The sequence below is a fragment of the Balaenoptera musculus genome, chromosome 1 (genome assembly GCF_009873245.2).
Source record: "Balaenoptera musculus isolate JJ_BM4_2016_0621 chromosome 1, mBalMus1.pri.v3, whole genome shotgun sequence".
In the NCBI taxonomy this organism is placed as follows: Eukaryota; Metazoa; Chordata; class Mammalia; order Artiodactyla; family Balaenopteridae; genus Balaenoptera; species Balaenoptera musculus.
In genome coordinates, this window is record NC_045785.1 from 43,420,249 (window position 1) to 43,434,294 (window position 14,046).

Here is a 14,046-nt window from a genome sequence, read left to right on the forward strand (position 1 = left end):
CAGGTCTATCATTTATTAGCTGTGAGCCCTTGGCAAGAAATCTTACATGAGTAAGACACAGTTTCCTCATTTGTAAAACAAGCATTGTTGTGAGGATTATAGTCAATGTTGGTAAAGCATTTAGATAGTATATGACATATAGCAGGTACTCAGTAAATGTAATTCTGTCTTCCTATTGGGAACATTTATCAGTAAGGATAAGGAGGGAGCTGGGCAATGTGAACCTCACCCTACTATATGTAACCTCCTCCCTAAAGCCATACAGTACTAACTTTTCTAATTCAACCTTTCTTTAGACCATTCCCCACCACCAGCCCAGCCCAGCTCACCTCCTCACTGTTTCCCCTGATCTCTTAGAGCCACAGAAACAATATTGCAATAGCTACCATTTAGTGAGCACCTACTAAATGCCAGGCACCCTACCAGGTGTTTTCAGTGCATTCTATCTTGCATACAGTAGATGCTTGATAAATGTTCACTTCCTTCTCCAGACTGGAAGGAGACAGCCATGGGTGTGACCACTGTCATAATGTAGGCACACCCACATAATAGCATCAGTGGTCTCTCTCTTTTGAATAGTGCTTTACAGTTTATGAAGCTATTTTCGCCCAAATTATCATATTTGATTCTCACAACAATTCGTGGGGGTAAATGAGGAAACTGAGGCAGGAGCACAGCCACAGCTCAATTAGTCATTCAATCAACATTCATTGAGCACCTACTGTGTGCCAGGCCCTGTGCTGTACTCTGGGGAGATGAAGAGAAACCATAGGAGTTCCAGCTTAGAGGAGAAACCTTCTTAAACACCCTCTATAGGTTGCTGGTGTCTCCCTTCATATTGTAATCCTTAAGAAACCGGAGATTTATTTCTTGGACTGGAGATCATTTTATATTTTTGCCTGCTTCCATACTGTTTCCTGTGATAGGAACATTCTTTCCTCTGCGGCTAGCTAAATCCTTCATGACCAGGAAGTCTTCCCTGACCCACCATCCTCTGGCAGAATGTCTTTGCTAGGGCAAACACGGCACCAGGGCTTCCCAGTACCACAGACAGGGCTTTTCACGGATTTCCATTGTCTTCCTCCCTTTATAGGCTCAGAACAGGTGAGCAAACACACACACACACACACACACACACACACACACACACACACATCCAACTCCTTTTACTATCCCCCACCCTTTTCCATCTGGATTCCAAGAAGCTGGGATGGATGGCCCTGTCCTTCTCCCACTCCCCTCCACACCTCTATTAGCTGCCACCTCCCTCCCTAAAATCTCTTCCCACACTTGGACTCCAGAACACAGTCAGCCTGTGGATGAATTTCTCTGTCAACGATTCTCTTCTTGTCTCTGACCCCAGGTAGCAGTGTAACAGGGTCCAATGTCTGCGCCCCCTCCTCAGCCTTCTGAGGAGCTAAGACACAGCTACCAGCTAGATGCCCTTGGACTCCACTCTGGGCCCCAATCATCTTCCCACTCCCACACCACAACCCACACCTGGCTTCCTCTGCACCACGACCAGCCCATCTACCACCCTAAACTCTCCAAGTTCCCCGACAGTTCCTCCACTCCCGGCTGCCAACCCCTTGCTCTATTCCAGTGCCTCTCCATGCGCCACCCCTAGCCAGAACTCAGGTGCCCACAGCCCATATCCAAGGCCTTGGCTCTCTCCCTCCATCAGCTCCCCACCCCCTTTTTCTGCAGCCTGGATAGACCCAGCCTTGCCTCCCACCTCCAAGCTTCCCACCTCCAAGCCCCATCCCTCTCCCGCACTCAGGTTACCCCCCTTCCCTACACCCACCTGGGCTCCGGCACCACACCACACTCACTTTACCTTCTCCCGGCCCAGCACCTCCTTCCTGCCCAGCGCCCCTTCCCCTCATCACCTCACTCCTCCCCAGCTCGAAACGACCCCCGCCGGCCAGTCCCCCCCCCCTTAGCTCTTCGCTTCCACGCCTCCCTTCCCTCGCTCCTCTCAGTCCTCTCGCTTCAGCACCCCCTTCCCCGCCCCTCGGCTGGCTGGTACCCTCTGCCCGCACTGTCCCTCTCAGCTCCCTCCTTACCTCTCCCCCCCATCCCCCCACCCCGTTTCCCCCTCAGCGAGCCCTCACTGCGCTCCAATTGCCGCTCATCCTTTTCCCCAGCCCCGGCGCCCTCTTTCTCGTTCCCCCAATCCCTCTGCCCCTGCCTTTGGAGCTCTCCTTGCGGCCCTCACAGCCCGGGTAGACCCTGCTCAGCGCCCCCTCCCCAGGCTACGCGCCCCTTCACTGCCGCGGTGCCCCTCCTCAGTGGCCTCGCCTGGCCCCTTCTCCTTGGTGTTCCCTCCGCTGCCCTGTGCTCCTTCCCAACGCCCACTCACTGTCCCCAGCGCCCTGCGCCGGGAATCGGTCCCAGATCCTCCCCGGGCGGGCTGCCGGGCCGCGCCCCTTACCTGGGACTCCGGGTGAGGACGAGCGGCTCGCTCCCTGGCAGCGCCGCGGAACCGCTGGACCTGGCGGCGGGCGGCAAAAGGCGCAGTGGGTTCGCGGAGCAGGGCGGTGCGGGGCGGGTCTGGTCCCCACCGCAGCGACTTCGGGCTGAGGTTCGGGCTGCAGCTGGGCTGGGCCACCACCGCGTCCAGGGCCCACCCATGCCCCGCCCAGGGGCGGAGTCCCTATTCGCCGGGCCCCCAGCTCTGGGCAGGTGAAGGAAATCCGAGGTATCTTGGGGGCCCGGAGCTCCCCAATATCTGGGTGACTACCTTGATTTATCTTAATTCTCACTCGTCGTTCCATACACTGAACTTACTAGGGTGATCAGAGAGCTTCGATGATAATGTAGATGATGATGGATTTGTAGCTTTGCCATTTCTAAAGCACTTCCCTGTCGTTATACCGCTTCATCCTCACAAAAGCCCGGGTAGAGAGGCAGAATCTGGACGGCTGTCTACAGGTGGAAACGAAGCCAGAAACCTGGGCATTGTCCTCTACCCTATGCACTCCTTCACACCCTACATCCCATCAGCCTGGTGATGACGCCTCCGTAACATATCCTATCCCTTCCCTTCTTCTCCGTCTCCACTGCTCTCGCCCTGGTTCAGGCCTCGTCACTTCTCGCCTGAACTAATGCAACAGCCTCCTAATGGGTCTCCCTGCCTCCACTCTCCAATCCATCCTCTATGTCGGCAGCCTGAGTGATTGTTCTAAACGTCACCATGTTACCATCAAGCCTGAAGAAACAAACAGAAACAAAACATTTACAATGGCTCCCCATTACCAACAGTAGCCTGGACTGAGAAAATGTTCTTGCCTGGTCATTAGGAAGTCCCAACTCCGTCAGAGAAGGCAGGTATAAGAGGTGATTAGCACCCCACCCTCACACGTGGACCTGGACTTCAAGCCTTCCTGAGGTCACAGGAGCCAGCTGGAGCTTTGGTTTAGAATCATCATCCCTCCCCATACTCTTCCCCCTTCTCAAATCTTAGAGGTCTTGAAAAAGAATATATATATATATATAATCTCAGAATCACTTTGCTGTACACTTGAAACTAACATAACATTGTAAATTAACTATAATTCAATTTTTAAAAATCTTAGAGGCCTGAGTCATATACCAAAACAATTTTTCCCCACATTCCATTATGACCTGATCTACAATTTGTCTCTATGGCCCGAGGAACCACCCAGTAGACAGCCCCTCTGGTTGTCTGACTTCTCCCTCAGACTCATCCTTGAACTGTTCTGAGCTTCTCCACCCATTCCCTTTCACTCACCTTCCCACTGTCTGCGTCCTGGCAGCCCTTTCCACTATGCCCTCTAGAATCCTGTTCTTTTGTCAACAAACTCTCCTACACCCTCTGCTTCTTCAGAGAGTACTCAGGTTACTTCTTTACCTTTCTTAAATCTTGACCCTCCTCCAGGACTCCTTCTGTAACCCTCTGCAGGAAGGCTTCTCACTTTCTCACTCTCCATACAGCACAGGACCAGGAGGTGGGGTTGGCATTGCCACTTTCACCCTTGTACAAAAATACCTTCTCCTTTGGTCTCCAGCCATACCACCTTCCACCCTTCCTCATCAAGGACATGATTGACCTCCAAGTGCTCCTATGCATTGAAGATTTCAGCCCCTGGCTCATGGTCATTCTCATTAGCCCTGTCTTTCCATCATCCTGGTGCCTTCGGTAGCCATGTGGTTTCCTGATCCCTCAGTCCTTGGTCTCCTCTTCACATTACCTCCCATGGTCATACCTTGAACTTCTTAATCACACAGAACTAGTGCCTCTGTGATCTTAAAATCAAGTATCCTGCACTGCCTGCTCCCTCACTCCCTTTCTCCCATAAGGCCTTAGTTTCCTCATTTCAAAATGGGTGTCATGATAATGATTATTCATTCTTCACAAGAATAATGAGATAACACATAAAACCATCCTTTTAGAGTTGAGAGACAATATGAGAACAGATGGTATTGTGTTTACATCGCCTCAGGTCTTCACATCACTTTCTCCTTCTTCTCTGAAAGGCCATGTATTAAAGTGGACAGAGCACAGACTTGGAGCCAGACAGATATGGTTTTCAGTCCTTGTTCTACACACTTACTTGCTGTGTAAATTACTTGCTATGTAAATTACCCCATTTTTCTGACACATGCACCTAATCCTCATTTGTAGAAAGAGCAATAATGTTGTGAAGATCAAATAAGAAAATGAGATAGCTACTGGAAAGCACTTGACAGGCACATAGTAAGCCAGGCACATAGTAAGCCCTCAATAAATAGGAAACACTGTGGTTATAACAGAACAAAAAATGCTATTTTCTTAACCACAATTGCCTTCCAAGAAAGATAGACCCTAATGTTCAGAGGTCCTCTTGTCCTACTTAGGGCCTTGAGGAGTGTGGATATGTAAGTGTGAGAGGAAAAGGGAGACACTAATTTGCTCTGTGCAAAAAAAGGAAAAGAATTTAGAATTCACTTAGCAATATGGGTGAGAGAGGTAATAAAGAGAGCTGAGGGGAGGAAAGGAAAAAGATGAGTAAGAAAATCAGTGTAAGGGTAGGTTCTACATGGATAAAGGGTCAGAAGAAACCCTCCCATGGCAGGTGTACAAAGGGTGTTTAAACACTGGAATGCATTAAATGGGAGAAGTTGTTTGTTGCACATATAATGTAACCAATTTGTGACTCTCAAGACTTCAGTAAAGGCCATTACACTCAGGAATGCTTTCTGAGAGAGGAGTTGTAAGGATGAGTGAGTGGGAAAATTGAGCAATGGACTTTGTTTTTCTGAGTTGAAAAAGGAGAGTAGAGGCAGAGAAGAAGAGAGCACAAGCCCTCGTGGAATTTGAGGAAATCTCCAGGAGGTCTTCCAACTTACAAGGGTTATCAAATGTAAAAATCAATGTAAAAATCGAAGTTCAAGCTCACTGCTTTTAGATCTTAAAGGGGGAGGGAGGCCATATCTGACATTTGGGCTGTATCATTTGTGCCTCCCTATTGACTAGCAGGTGACCACCAGAGAGAATACAAAACAAATCATACTATATTGGACTGTCTTCACTTCCAGATCCAAATGCCAAGTAAGAATAGGAAGAAAGACAAAATGCTACCTTTTGTCTTAGATCAGATTGGCTAACAATTATAGTCATTAAGACCTTAAAATATACTGGGCTCATTCACATCTTTTGTCTCATTTAGTCCTCAATACAATCATACAAGGTATGGATTGCCGTCCCCTTTTTATAAATGAGCAAACAGAAGTCAGAAAGTTTAAGTGACTTTCCAAGGTCACACATCTGGTAGATGGCAGAACCAGATACCAGGTCTGTCTGACTCCAAGTCCAGGGCTCTTTCTATTAGACCCCAGAATCATGGTTGCTTGGTGAACACCATTGTGGTTAAGAGTCCTACAAACAAAATTACCTTAAATCTTTTCTAGTTGCCAGAGCAATCAGCTTTCTCTAGCTCCTAGTTTTTATATGAAATATAAAATTGATGCTTTTTATTGAATGAGAATCAGTCACTTAGAAAAGGTAGTAGCCTCGTTGTAAATCAACTATACTTGAATAAAGAAAAAGAAAGAAAGAAGAAAAGAAAAGGTAGTAGCCTAAGTGTGGATTGCACTTGGAATGTTCAAATCTTTACAAGGTTCAGATCTACACCCCAGTGTGAGTCCCTCATGGCCAGCCTAGGAATGCAGGTATGTTGGCAGGTCAAGCATTTTTCTCTCACCCCTTCAGTGGGTTGCCTCATATAACAGGGGAGCTGGAGCAGGTTCCAGAAAGTCACCAGAACATGTAAAGCAGCTTTAGAAACATAGGGTTCGTGAGAGGAGTGGTGGAAGACAGGGCTGGGAAAAAATGCAGAGACTAGATGGCCTAAGGCCTTGTAAATCATGTTAGAGGATTGGGAAATTACCTTGCAAGCAAAAGGTTTGAAGCAATGGAGTAACCTGGTTACATAAGCATATGAGAAGAATAGCTCTGACTGTGGTGCGTGTGATAGATGGTATGGGAAGAGTAGGGAGCAGGGAGAAAGGAGATAGGGAACAGTCAGAAATTGCTTTAAAAATCCACGTGAGAGATGAAGAGGACCAGAACTCATGTCATAGCAGTGGGGAAAGTGGAAAGTAGAGGGACTTGATTTGTATTTAGGACCTGGTGGCAGATTAAATGTGAGATGTGTGGAAAAGGGAATTGGCATAAACAACCAGGTAGACAGTGAAGCCATTTACTGGTAACGGGAGCAGAGAAGTTGTTTTAGTTATCTATTGCTGCATAACAACCACTCCCCAAAATTCAGTGGCTTGAAACAGCAATATTATTTCTCACAATTCTGTGGCTGGCTGAGTGGATTCATCTGATGATTTTACCTTGAATCACTCGTGAGCAGCATTCAGCTGGAAGGTCACTCCAAGGCCTGGCAGTTAGTACTGGCTGAGGGCTGAGTGCCATGGTTCTTCCCCACGCGGCTTTTAATCCACTGGTAGGCCAGACCAGTTTACATGGTGGTCTCGTGGCAGTGTTCCAAGAGAGCCAAGGCAGAAGATACAGTCTCTTGAGGCCTAGCCTCAGAAACTGCATAACACCCCATATACTGCATTCTATTGGCCAAATCGAGTCACAAGCCCAGCCCAGATTCAAAGAGCTCTGAATGAGAAGAAGAGCAAAGTCGTATCACAAAGCGGTATGAATAGAGAAGGGAGGAATCAATGGCCTTTAACCAATCTACCACAGAAATGGGAACAGATTTGGATAATGAGAAAAAATGATAAGTATCTCAAACACCACTTCATACACTAATCATTCCTTCTTTCTTCTCTGTGCCTCAGTTCTTTTATTTGTAAAATAAATGAAAATGCACGCTGAGGACACTGCCCCATCATCAGGGCATACCACTGTCAGCAGAGGTGGAATCTGACACACACACACACACACACACACACACACACACGAAGCATTCAACATGTGAATATTCAGAACCCAGGTCCCACCCACCACCCCTCTCTCTTTCGCCCACCCTACCAATCCTTCACCAAAGCCTGTCCGTGATACTCCCTGAGAGCTCTCCATTGCACGGCCACAGCTTTCTCACTGTCCTATCCCCATGATAGCCTCCAAACTTCCCCTGTAATCCACACTCCATACTGCAGCAGAGGACTCTTCCTAACCCAGGTTAAATCTGTTAATGTGCACATATGGCCTCTTGTGGTGTGGCCTCAACTACCCTCTAGCCTCATTACTGGACACTCCCCCATCCTGCCCTAAGCTCCAACAGCATAAACAACTTTTGGTTCCCAGAGTGTGACCTGCTTGTAACATCTCCATGAATTTGCCTCAGTTTCTCCCACTACCTTGAATACCATTCACTCATTCATTCATTCACTCACTCACCCACACAACAAATATCACCTGAGCACCTGCTGTACACCCAAGTGGATAACAAGTGGTCCCTGACCCAAGTTGCTCAGGGTCTGGTGCAGGATAGCAGGCTGTAAGACCCACTGGTCTGAGTTCACAAAGGCATAGGCCAAACTGCAACCCAACATGACCTCCTGGATCATTCTTAGAAGGGGTCAGAGGATATTTGCTGAATAAATAGGCATACAAATATCCACAAAAGGTTTCTCACATCCACCATCTCATTTAAATTTCACAGTAAACATATGAAGTGGGGACTGATTCATACCATCCTGGATGTGAGGAAGAAATAAGTAGCCCATGGTTTCTCAGCTACTGAAAGTAGGGGAAGCCAAGACTAAAATCAGCCACATTAATGAATTTGGCAAGACATGGCTGTTTTCTCACTGTGGGACACATCAACGGGGAGGAGCCTCAGAGTTAGGCCTCATGCTAGGAGGCAGGTCCTGGGATGCAGAGTTGAGACTTAAACTGAATCTTCAAGGACAAGTAGGAGTTAAACTCACAGAGAAGGAACCCAGGTAGAAGGACCAGCATGAGCAAAGGCCCAAAGGTATGAAATTATATGAAGGCTTCAGGGAACATCAGGGACTGTAGGTCTCTGGAAGCACACACATGATGGGCACAGTACAGGTGATGAGTGAGGTGGGAGGGTAAGTCAGAGCCAGAGGTCAGCCAGGGCCTGGGGAGTCATGCTAAGGACGATGGACTCAAAGATCAGGCCAATGTGGAGCTGTTACACTGCTTTCTCCAGGGGGAAGACGGCCAAATTTACGCTTTAGAAAGAACTCAGCTTATAGAATGGAGATGGATCAGAGGTTCCAAGATACAGAGGACAAGGAGACCAGAGAGAAAGCTGGTGCAGTGACTTCAAAAGAGATTGAAGTAAACCAGTGTGGGATAATCAAAAGGACATAAGCTTTGGAATCAGAGAGGTCTAAGTTCAAATCCAACCTTCACCATTTGCTAGTTATGTGATTGAATTTCTCTTGATCACACAGGTTGCTCATCTGTAAAATGGGGATGAGAATTATTTCATTGGCTCCTTCAGAAAGTTCCATTAAAAGTGATAATGTATGTAAATTAGGGGGTGCTTAATAGGATATTCAATTCAATAACATCAGATACTTTAAGGGATCTGACAACTCATAACTAAGTATATCATGCTTGCCAATGATTCTCCCTTCAAATACATGTCTAGGGAACTTAAGAACAGTTGCACTCACTTAGACTCCATAAAATAAGTCAGGTTGCCTCTCTAATTTTGGAAAAACATGTGTTTCCTCGTTCTCAGAGGGCTTGCTGAGGGATGCTGCTTAAGATGCCCTGTGACCCTTTGCAAAGGTTCAGTCTCATACTCCCCCTTGTGCTCTAAAGGGGAACTGCAATCTCGCTGGACTGACCAGCAGTCATGGTGCTGAAATCAGCCTGAATATAGGGGCTGAAAGGAAGGGAATTGACATTTGGTAAGCACTTACCATATTCCAGAAACCTTCTGAAGTGCCTTCCATACACTATCTCATGTCTCTTATCAACCATTCAACAAGAGGAGACTGAAGCTCAGCAAGGTTAAATGACTTTCACAAATATCCATGGATAGTAAGAGAGAAAGCAGACCTAAACAAAGGAAAGAACTGGAAAAACTGGTGATGTTTACTGCATGATAGAATAAAATCCAACCTCCTTAACAAATTCAACCAGGTCCTTTTCTCTCTAGATTTATCTCCTACTACCAACCCCCTTGGTCCTTTTCTCTGGCCATACAGAATAACTTATACTGTAAGTCTGCAGTATAAAAACTGCTTTATACTTCAGCATTTCGCATAGGTTTTTGTTTCTACATTGAGTGTCTTCCTGAATACCCCTCCTTTATCAAGAAGACTCCTCCCTGCTCATCCTTGTATCCATCTCATCCTTACTTGGAGGGAATTTAATCACTCCCTCCTTTGTACTACTTCTGGACCTTAGGCTTGCAGTTGGTACATGATAGCTAAAATAAAATGTTCAGCCCTAGGAAATTAACAGTGCCCATGCTTTAACACAATTATTCATTTATGGTATGCCAGGCATGGCTGAAGGTACTGAGCACTAGAAATACAGTAATAAGCAAAACAGGTACAGTCCCCATTCTCACAGAACTTACACTCTGATAAGGAAGGCAGACATTACACAACTAACCATATCAATAATTACCATTGTGATCATTGTTTTGAAGGAAAAGTAATGCGAGATATAAAAGAAAAAGCTATTTTGGTGCCATGATCAGGGAATATTTCACAAAGCAACATTTAGGTGGGATTTCTGAAGAATGAGTTAGGCAAAAATATGGGGAAGGACACTCCAAGTAGAGGGAATAGCATGTGTAAAGACCATGAGGAACTTTGAAAAGTGGAAAGAAAACAAATGTGGCTGGAATTTGTGATAGAATGAGAGAATGACATGCAATGAAGCTGGAGAGAGACTTGAGAGCCAAATTATACCACTCACTTAAACAATATTATTGATTTTGGACTTTATCCTGGGAGTAATGGAGAAGAGACAGTGAAGAGTTTCAGGCAGGGAAATAATATAACCAGAATTCTATTCTAAAGAGAGCAGTCCCTGTGGAGAACATGTGGAGAGAGGGGCAAGGACGGATGCAAGGAAACCACCTAAATAGCTATTCATTTATTTAGCCATCTCATTAATGTTTATTGAATGCCTACCACGTGCCAGAATCTATACTAGGCTTTGAGGATTCAGCAGCGAACAAGACAGACAAAAGCCTTGCCCTGATGGATCTTACACTAAAAGTCTAGGTGACAAATGCTGGTGGTTTAGACTATGGTGGTGATGATATGGATGAAGAAGAGTGTATTAGTCAGCTTGGGCTGCCATCATCCAGTACCACAGACTAGGTGGCTTAACAACAAATTTATTTTCTCACAGTTCTGGAAGCTAGAAGTCTGAGATCAGGGTTGATTTCTTTCTTTTTCTTTTTTTAAAAAATATGTATTTATTTATTTGGCTGCTTCAAGTCTTAGTTGCGGCATGCTGGATCTTTAGTTACGGCATGTGAACTCTTAGTTGTGGCATGTGGGACCTAGTTCCCTGACCAGGGATCAAACCCAGGTCCCCTGCATTGGGAGTGTGGAGTCTTAGCCACTGGACCACCAGGGAAGTCCCAGGGTTGATTTCTTAAGGCCTCTCTCCTTAGCTTATAGAGGACCATCTTCTCCCTGTGTCTTCACATGGTCTTCCCTGTGTGTGTCTGTCTGTGTCCTAATCTCTTCCTGTGAGGATATCAGTCATATTGGATTAGGGCCCACCCATATGACCTCATTTTATCTTAATTACCTCTCTAAAGGCTCTATCTCCAAATACAGTCACATTTTGAGGTTGAGGGTTAGGACTTCGACATATTAATTTGAGGGAGGACATGATTCAGCCCATAACAAGGAGTGAATGGATTTTTAAAAAAAATATTTAGGACAGAGAATGAACAGTAATTGACAATAAGGAGTAAAGAGAAGGAGATGTCAAGGATGGGTCTCAGGTTTCTGGCATGTAAAACAATAGGGTGGTGCTGTTGACCTATTTGATAAGGAACACTGGAAGAAAGTTCACAAGGATCCATTTCCTCTTTTTCAGTAGTTGTGGTCCTTTTGGGGTCCTAAAGCAATGTACAAAGATATGATAGTTTGGCCAGCAACATATCACAATATTTATTGGCACATGATATCAAATATATGGGGGGATTGTATCATCCATGCAAATCTGAATTAGAAAGAGAACTTTCAAAAATGATTTTATCAGCCAGAATTTCCTCATTCACTTCCCAATCCCGTATCTCCTCCCATTACCTTAACAGGAACCATTTAGGTGGAGTTGTGAAGGCCAAAGCCAGAGTGCAACAGGTAGAATGTCAAAGAGAAAATGAGGTGAGGAAAGGTTGACAGTGTGGGTCAGGCTGGAGAGACACATAAAGTCCACGGATGGTTTGTTTTTAGATGAGAAATAAGTGTTTGTTTAAGTTTGCATAGGAATTACCCAATAGAGATAGAGAGATTGATGATATAAGAGAGGAACATTTATGGCAAAAAAAAAAAAATCTGAGGACAGGGAAGGGCTGACTCCAGAGCTCAATGGAAGGATTAGCCTCTGATAAGTAGAAACCATCTCTTCCACTGGAATAAAAGGATAGGAAGAGAAGATGAGGCAGATACAGGGAAGGTCTGTAGATTTACCAGGGCAAAGTTGAGAGAGTTATATCAGAAGATCTGGATAAGGTCAAAGTGTAATGGAAGATATTGATCAGTTAGGTTGAAAGGATAGATAGGTGGTTGTGCTCAGAGAATGGAATTTCTGATTCAAGGTTTCAAAGGTAGAAGAGTTTTGAGTGTTAATAAGATGAGACCATTGGAGTTGGTGGCTGAGATAGAGTGGAGGTCACTGATGAGAAGGAGGCCAAATAAATGAGAGGCCAAGATATTAGATGAAGTTTTTCGTGGCTTTTCATGGCAAGTAAGGGGAAGCCAAGCTTCAGCTGACTTAAATTGTTGGAATATTAGGTCATATATCTTGAAGTCCACAAAGTGGTATTCGAGGTTGACTTCATCCACTGGCTCCAAACACTGCAGTTTTCTCATTATTTCCCGCCCCCCCCATGTGTTGGTTTCACACTCCGTCTAGTAGCAAATAAAAATATCCTGTGAGACCTCTCAGAATTTCTAAAATATTAATTTTAATTATAAATCATTCCAAGAGATACATTGTTATCCAAACTTATTTAGCCATGGAATGCCCTTCTGGGGGCACTAGTGTTGCGTGGAATATACTTTGGAAAATGCTTCTATAACCTTGCTAGACAACAGTTATTGACTATTACAGTGGCTAGCCACAGAAACTTACTCTGGCTTATGTAAGAAAAAAAAGAATTTATTAAATAACACTGACTAGGGACTTCCCTGGTGGCGCGGTGGTTAAGAATCCACCTGCCAATGCAGGGGACATGGGTACGATCCCTGGTCTGGGAAGATCCTACATGCCACGGAGCAACAAAGCCCACGTGCCACATCTACTGAGCCTGCGCTCTAGAGCCCGTGAGTCACAACTACTGAGCCCGTGTGCCACAGCTACTGAAGCCCGCATGCCTAGAGCCTGTGCTCCGCAACAAGAGAAGCCACCGCAATGAGAAGCCCACGCACCGTAACGAAGAGTAGCCTCCGCTCTCCAAAACTAGAGAAAAGCCCTCGCGCAGCAACGAAGACCCAATGCAGCCATAAATTAATTAATTAATTAATTAATTAATTAATTAATTTTAAAAACATAACACTGACTAGATCATAAATTACCCAGGGATGCTGTAGAACCAGGTTTGGGGGTACACATTGCAGACATGCTGGGGAAGACACCATGCTGGGGAAGACACCACTGCCCCAAAAACAAACCATCCGTGGACTTTATGTGTCTCTCCAGCCTGACCCACCACTAAGTACTAAACTTGTACTGCTTGACACCACTAGCCTCCAACACTGGACACCACTGTGGGCACTATAACCACCACTGCCCCAAGAACTCAGTCTTCCTGCAAATGCTGTTGTCTGTGCTGCAGGAAGGTGTATCTGATTGACTGAGCCTAGGTCATTTGCCTATAGTCTAGCTGCAAAGGAGGCTGAGAAAGCAATTATCTGGTATTTCCAACTTCTAAAATGGAAAGAGAGTTCTGCCTCCCTCCAAAATTTATAAGGTGAAGGATTTCTTGAATCTAAGAAGGATAATTTAGTGGCTAAAAAGAATTTTTTAATGGCTACATAATACACTAATTTCTTTGCCCAATTTGAACTATATTATTTCCCGCCTACCCATATTTACACTTAAAAGAAAAAAACACTTCAATATAATGCAATTCAAAATGCAATTACCCACTCACCAAAAGCAATGCAACCCGAAGTCTCATTATTTACTACATCCAGTTACAAATCTAGAACTTCTAAGTGATATCTTTGGAATCACACCTGTATATATGATATCTCTCTTTTTTTTTAAATTATTTTTTATTTATTTATTTATTTATTTATGGCTGTGTTGGGTCTTCGTTTCTGTGCGAGGGCTTTCTCTAGTTGTGGCAAGCGGGGGCCACTCTTCATCGCGGTGCGCGGGCCTCTCACTGT

At 45.2% G+C, this 14,046-nt stretch overlaps 1 protein-coding gene across 1 annotated transcript in view; it reads right to left on the bottom strand.

Moving 5' to 3' along the window:
• The window catches only part of RAB3B (RAB3B, member RAS oncogene family), a 60,662-nt gene extending 58,067 nt beyond the window's left edge, over positions 1–2,595 (bottom strand). The window contains exon 1 of the mRNA XM_036836987.1: positions 2,435–2,595. The gene's annotated coding sequence lies outside the window, so the exon portion shown is untranslated. The remainder of the gene's footprint in view (positions 1–2,434) is intronic.
• Positions 2,596–14,046: the final 11,451 nt, after the last annotated feature.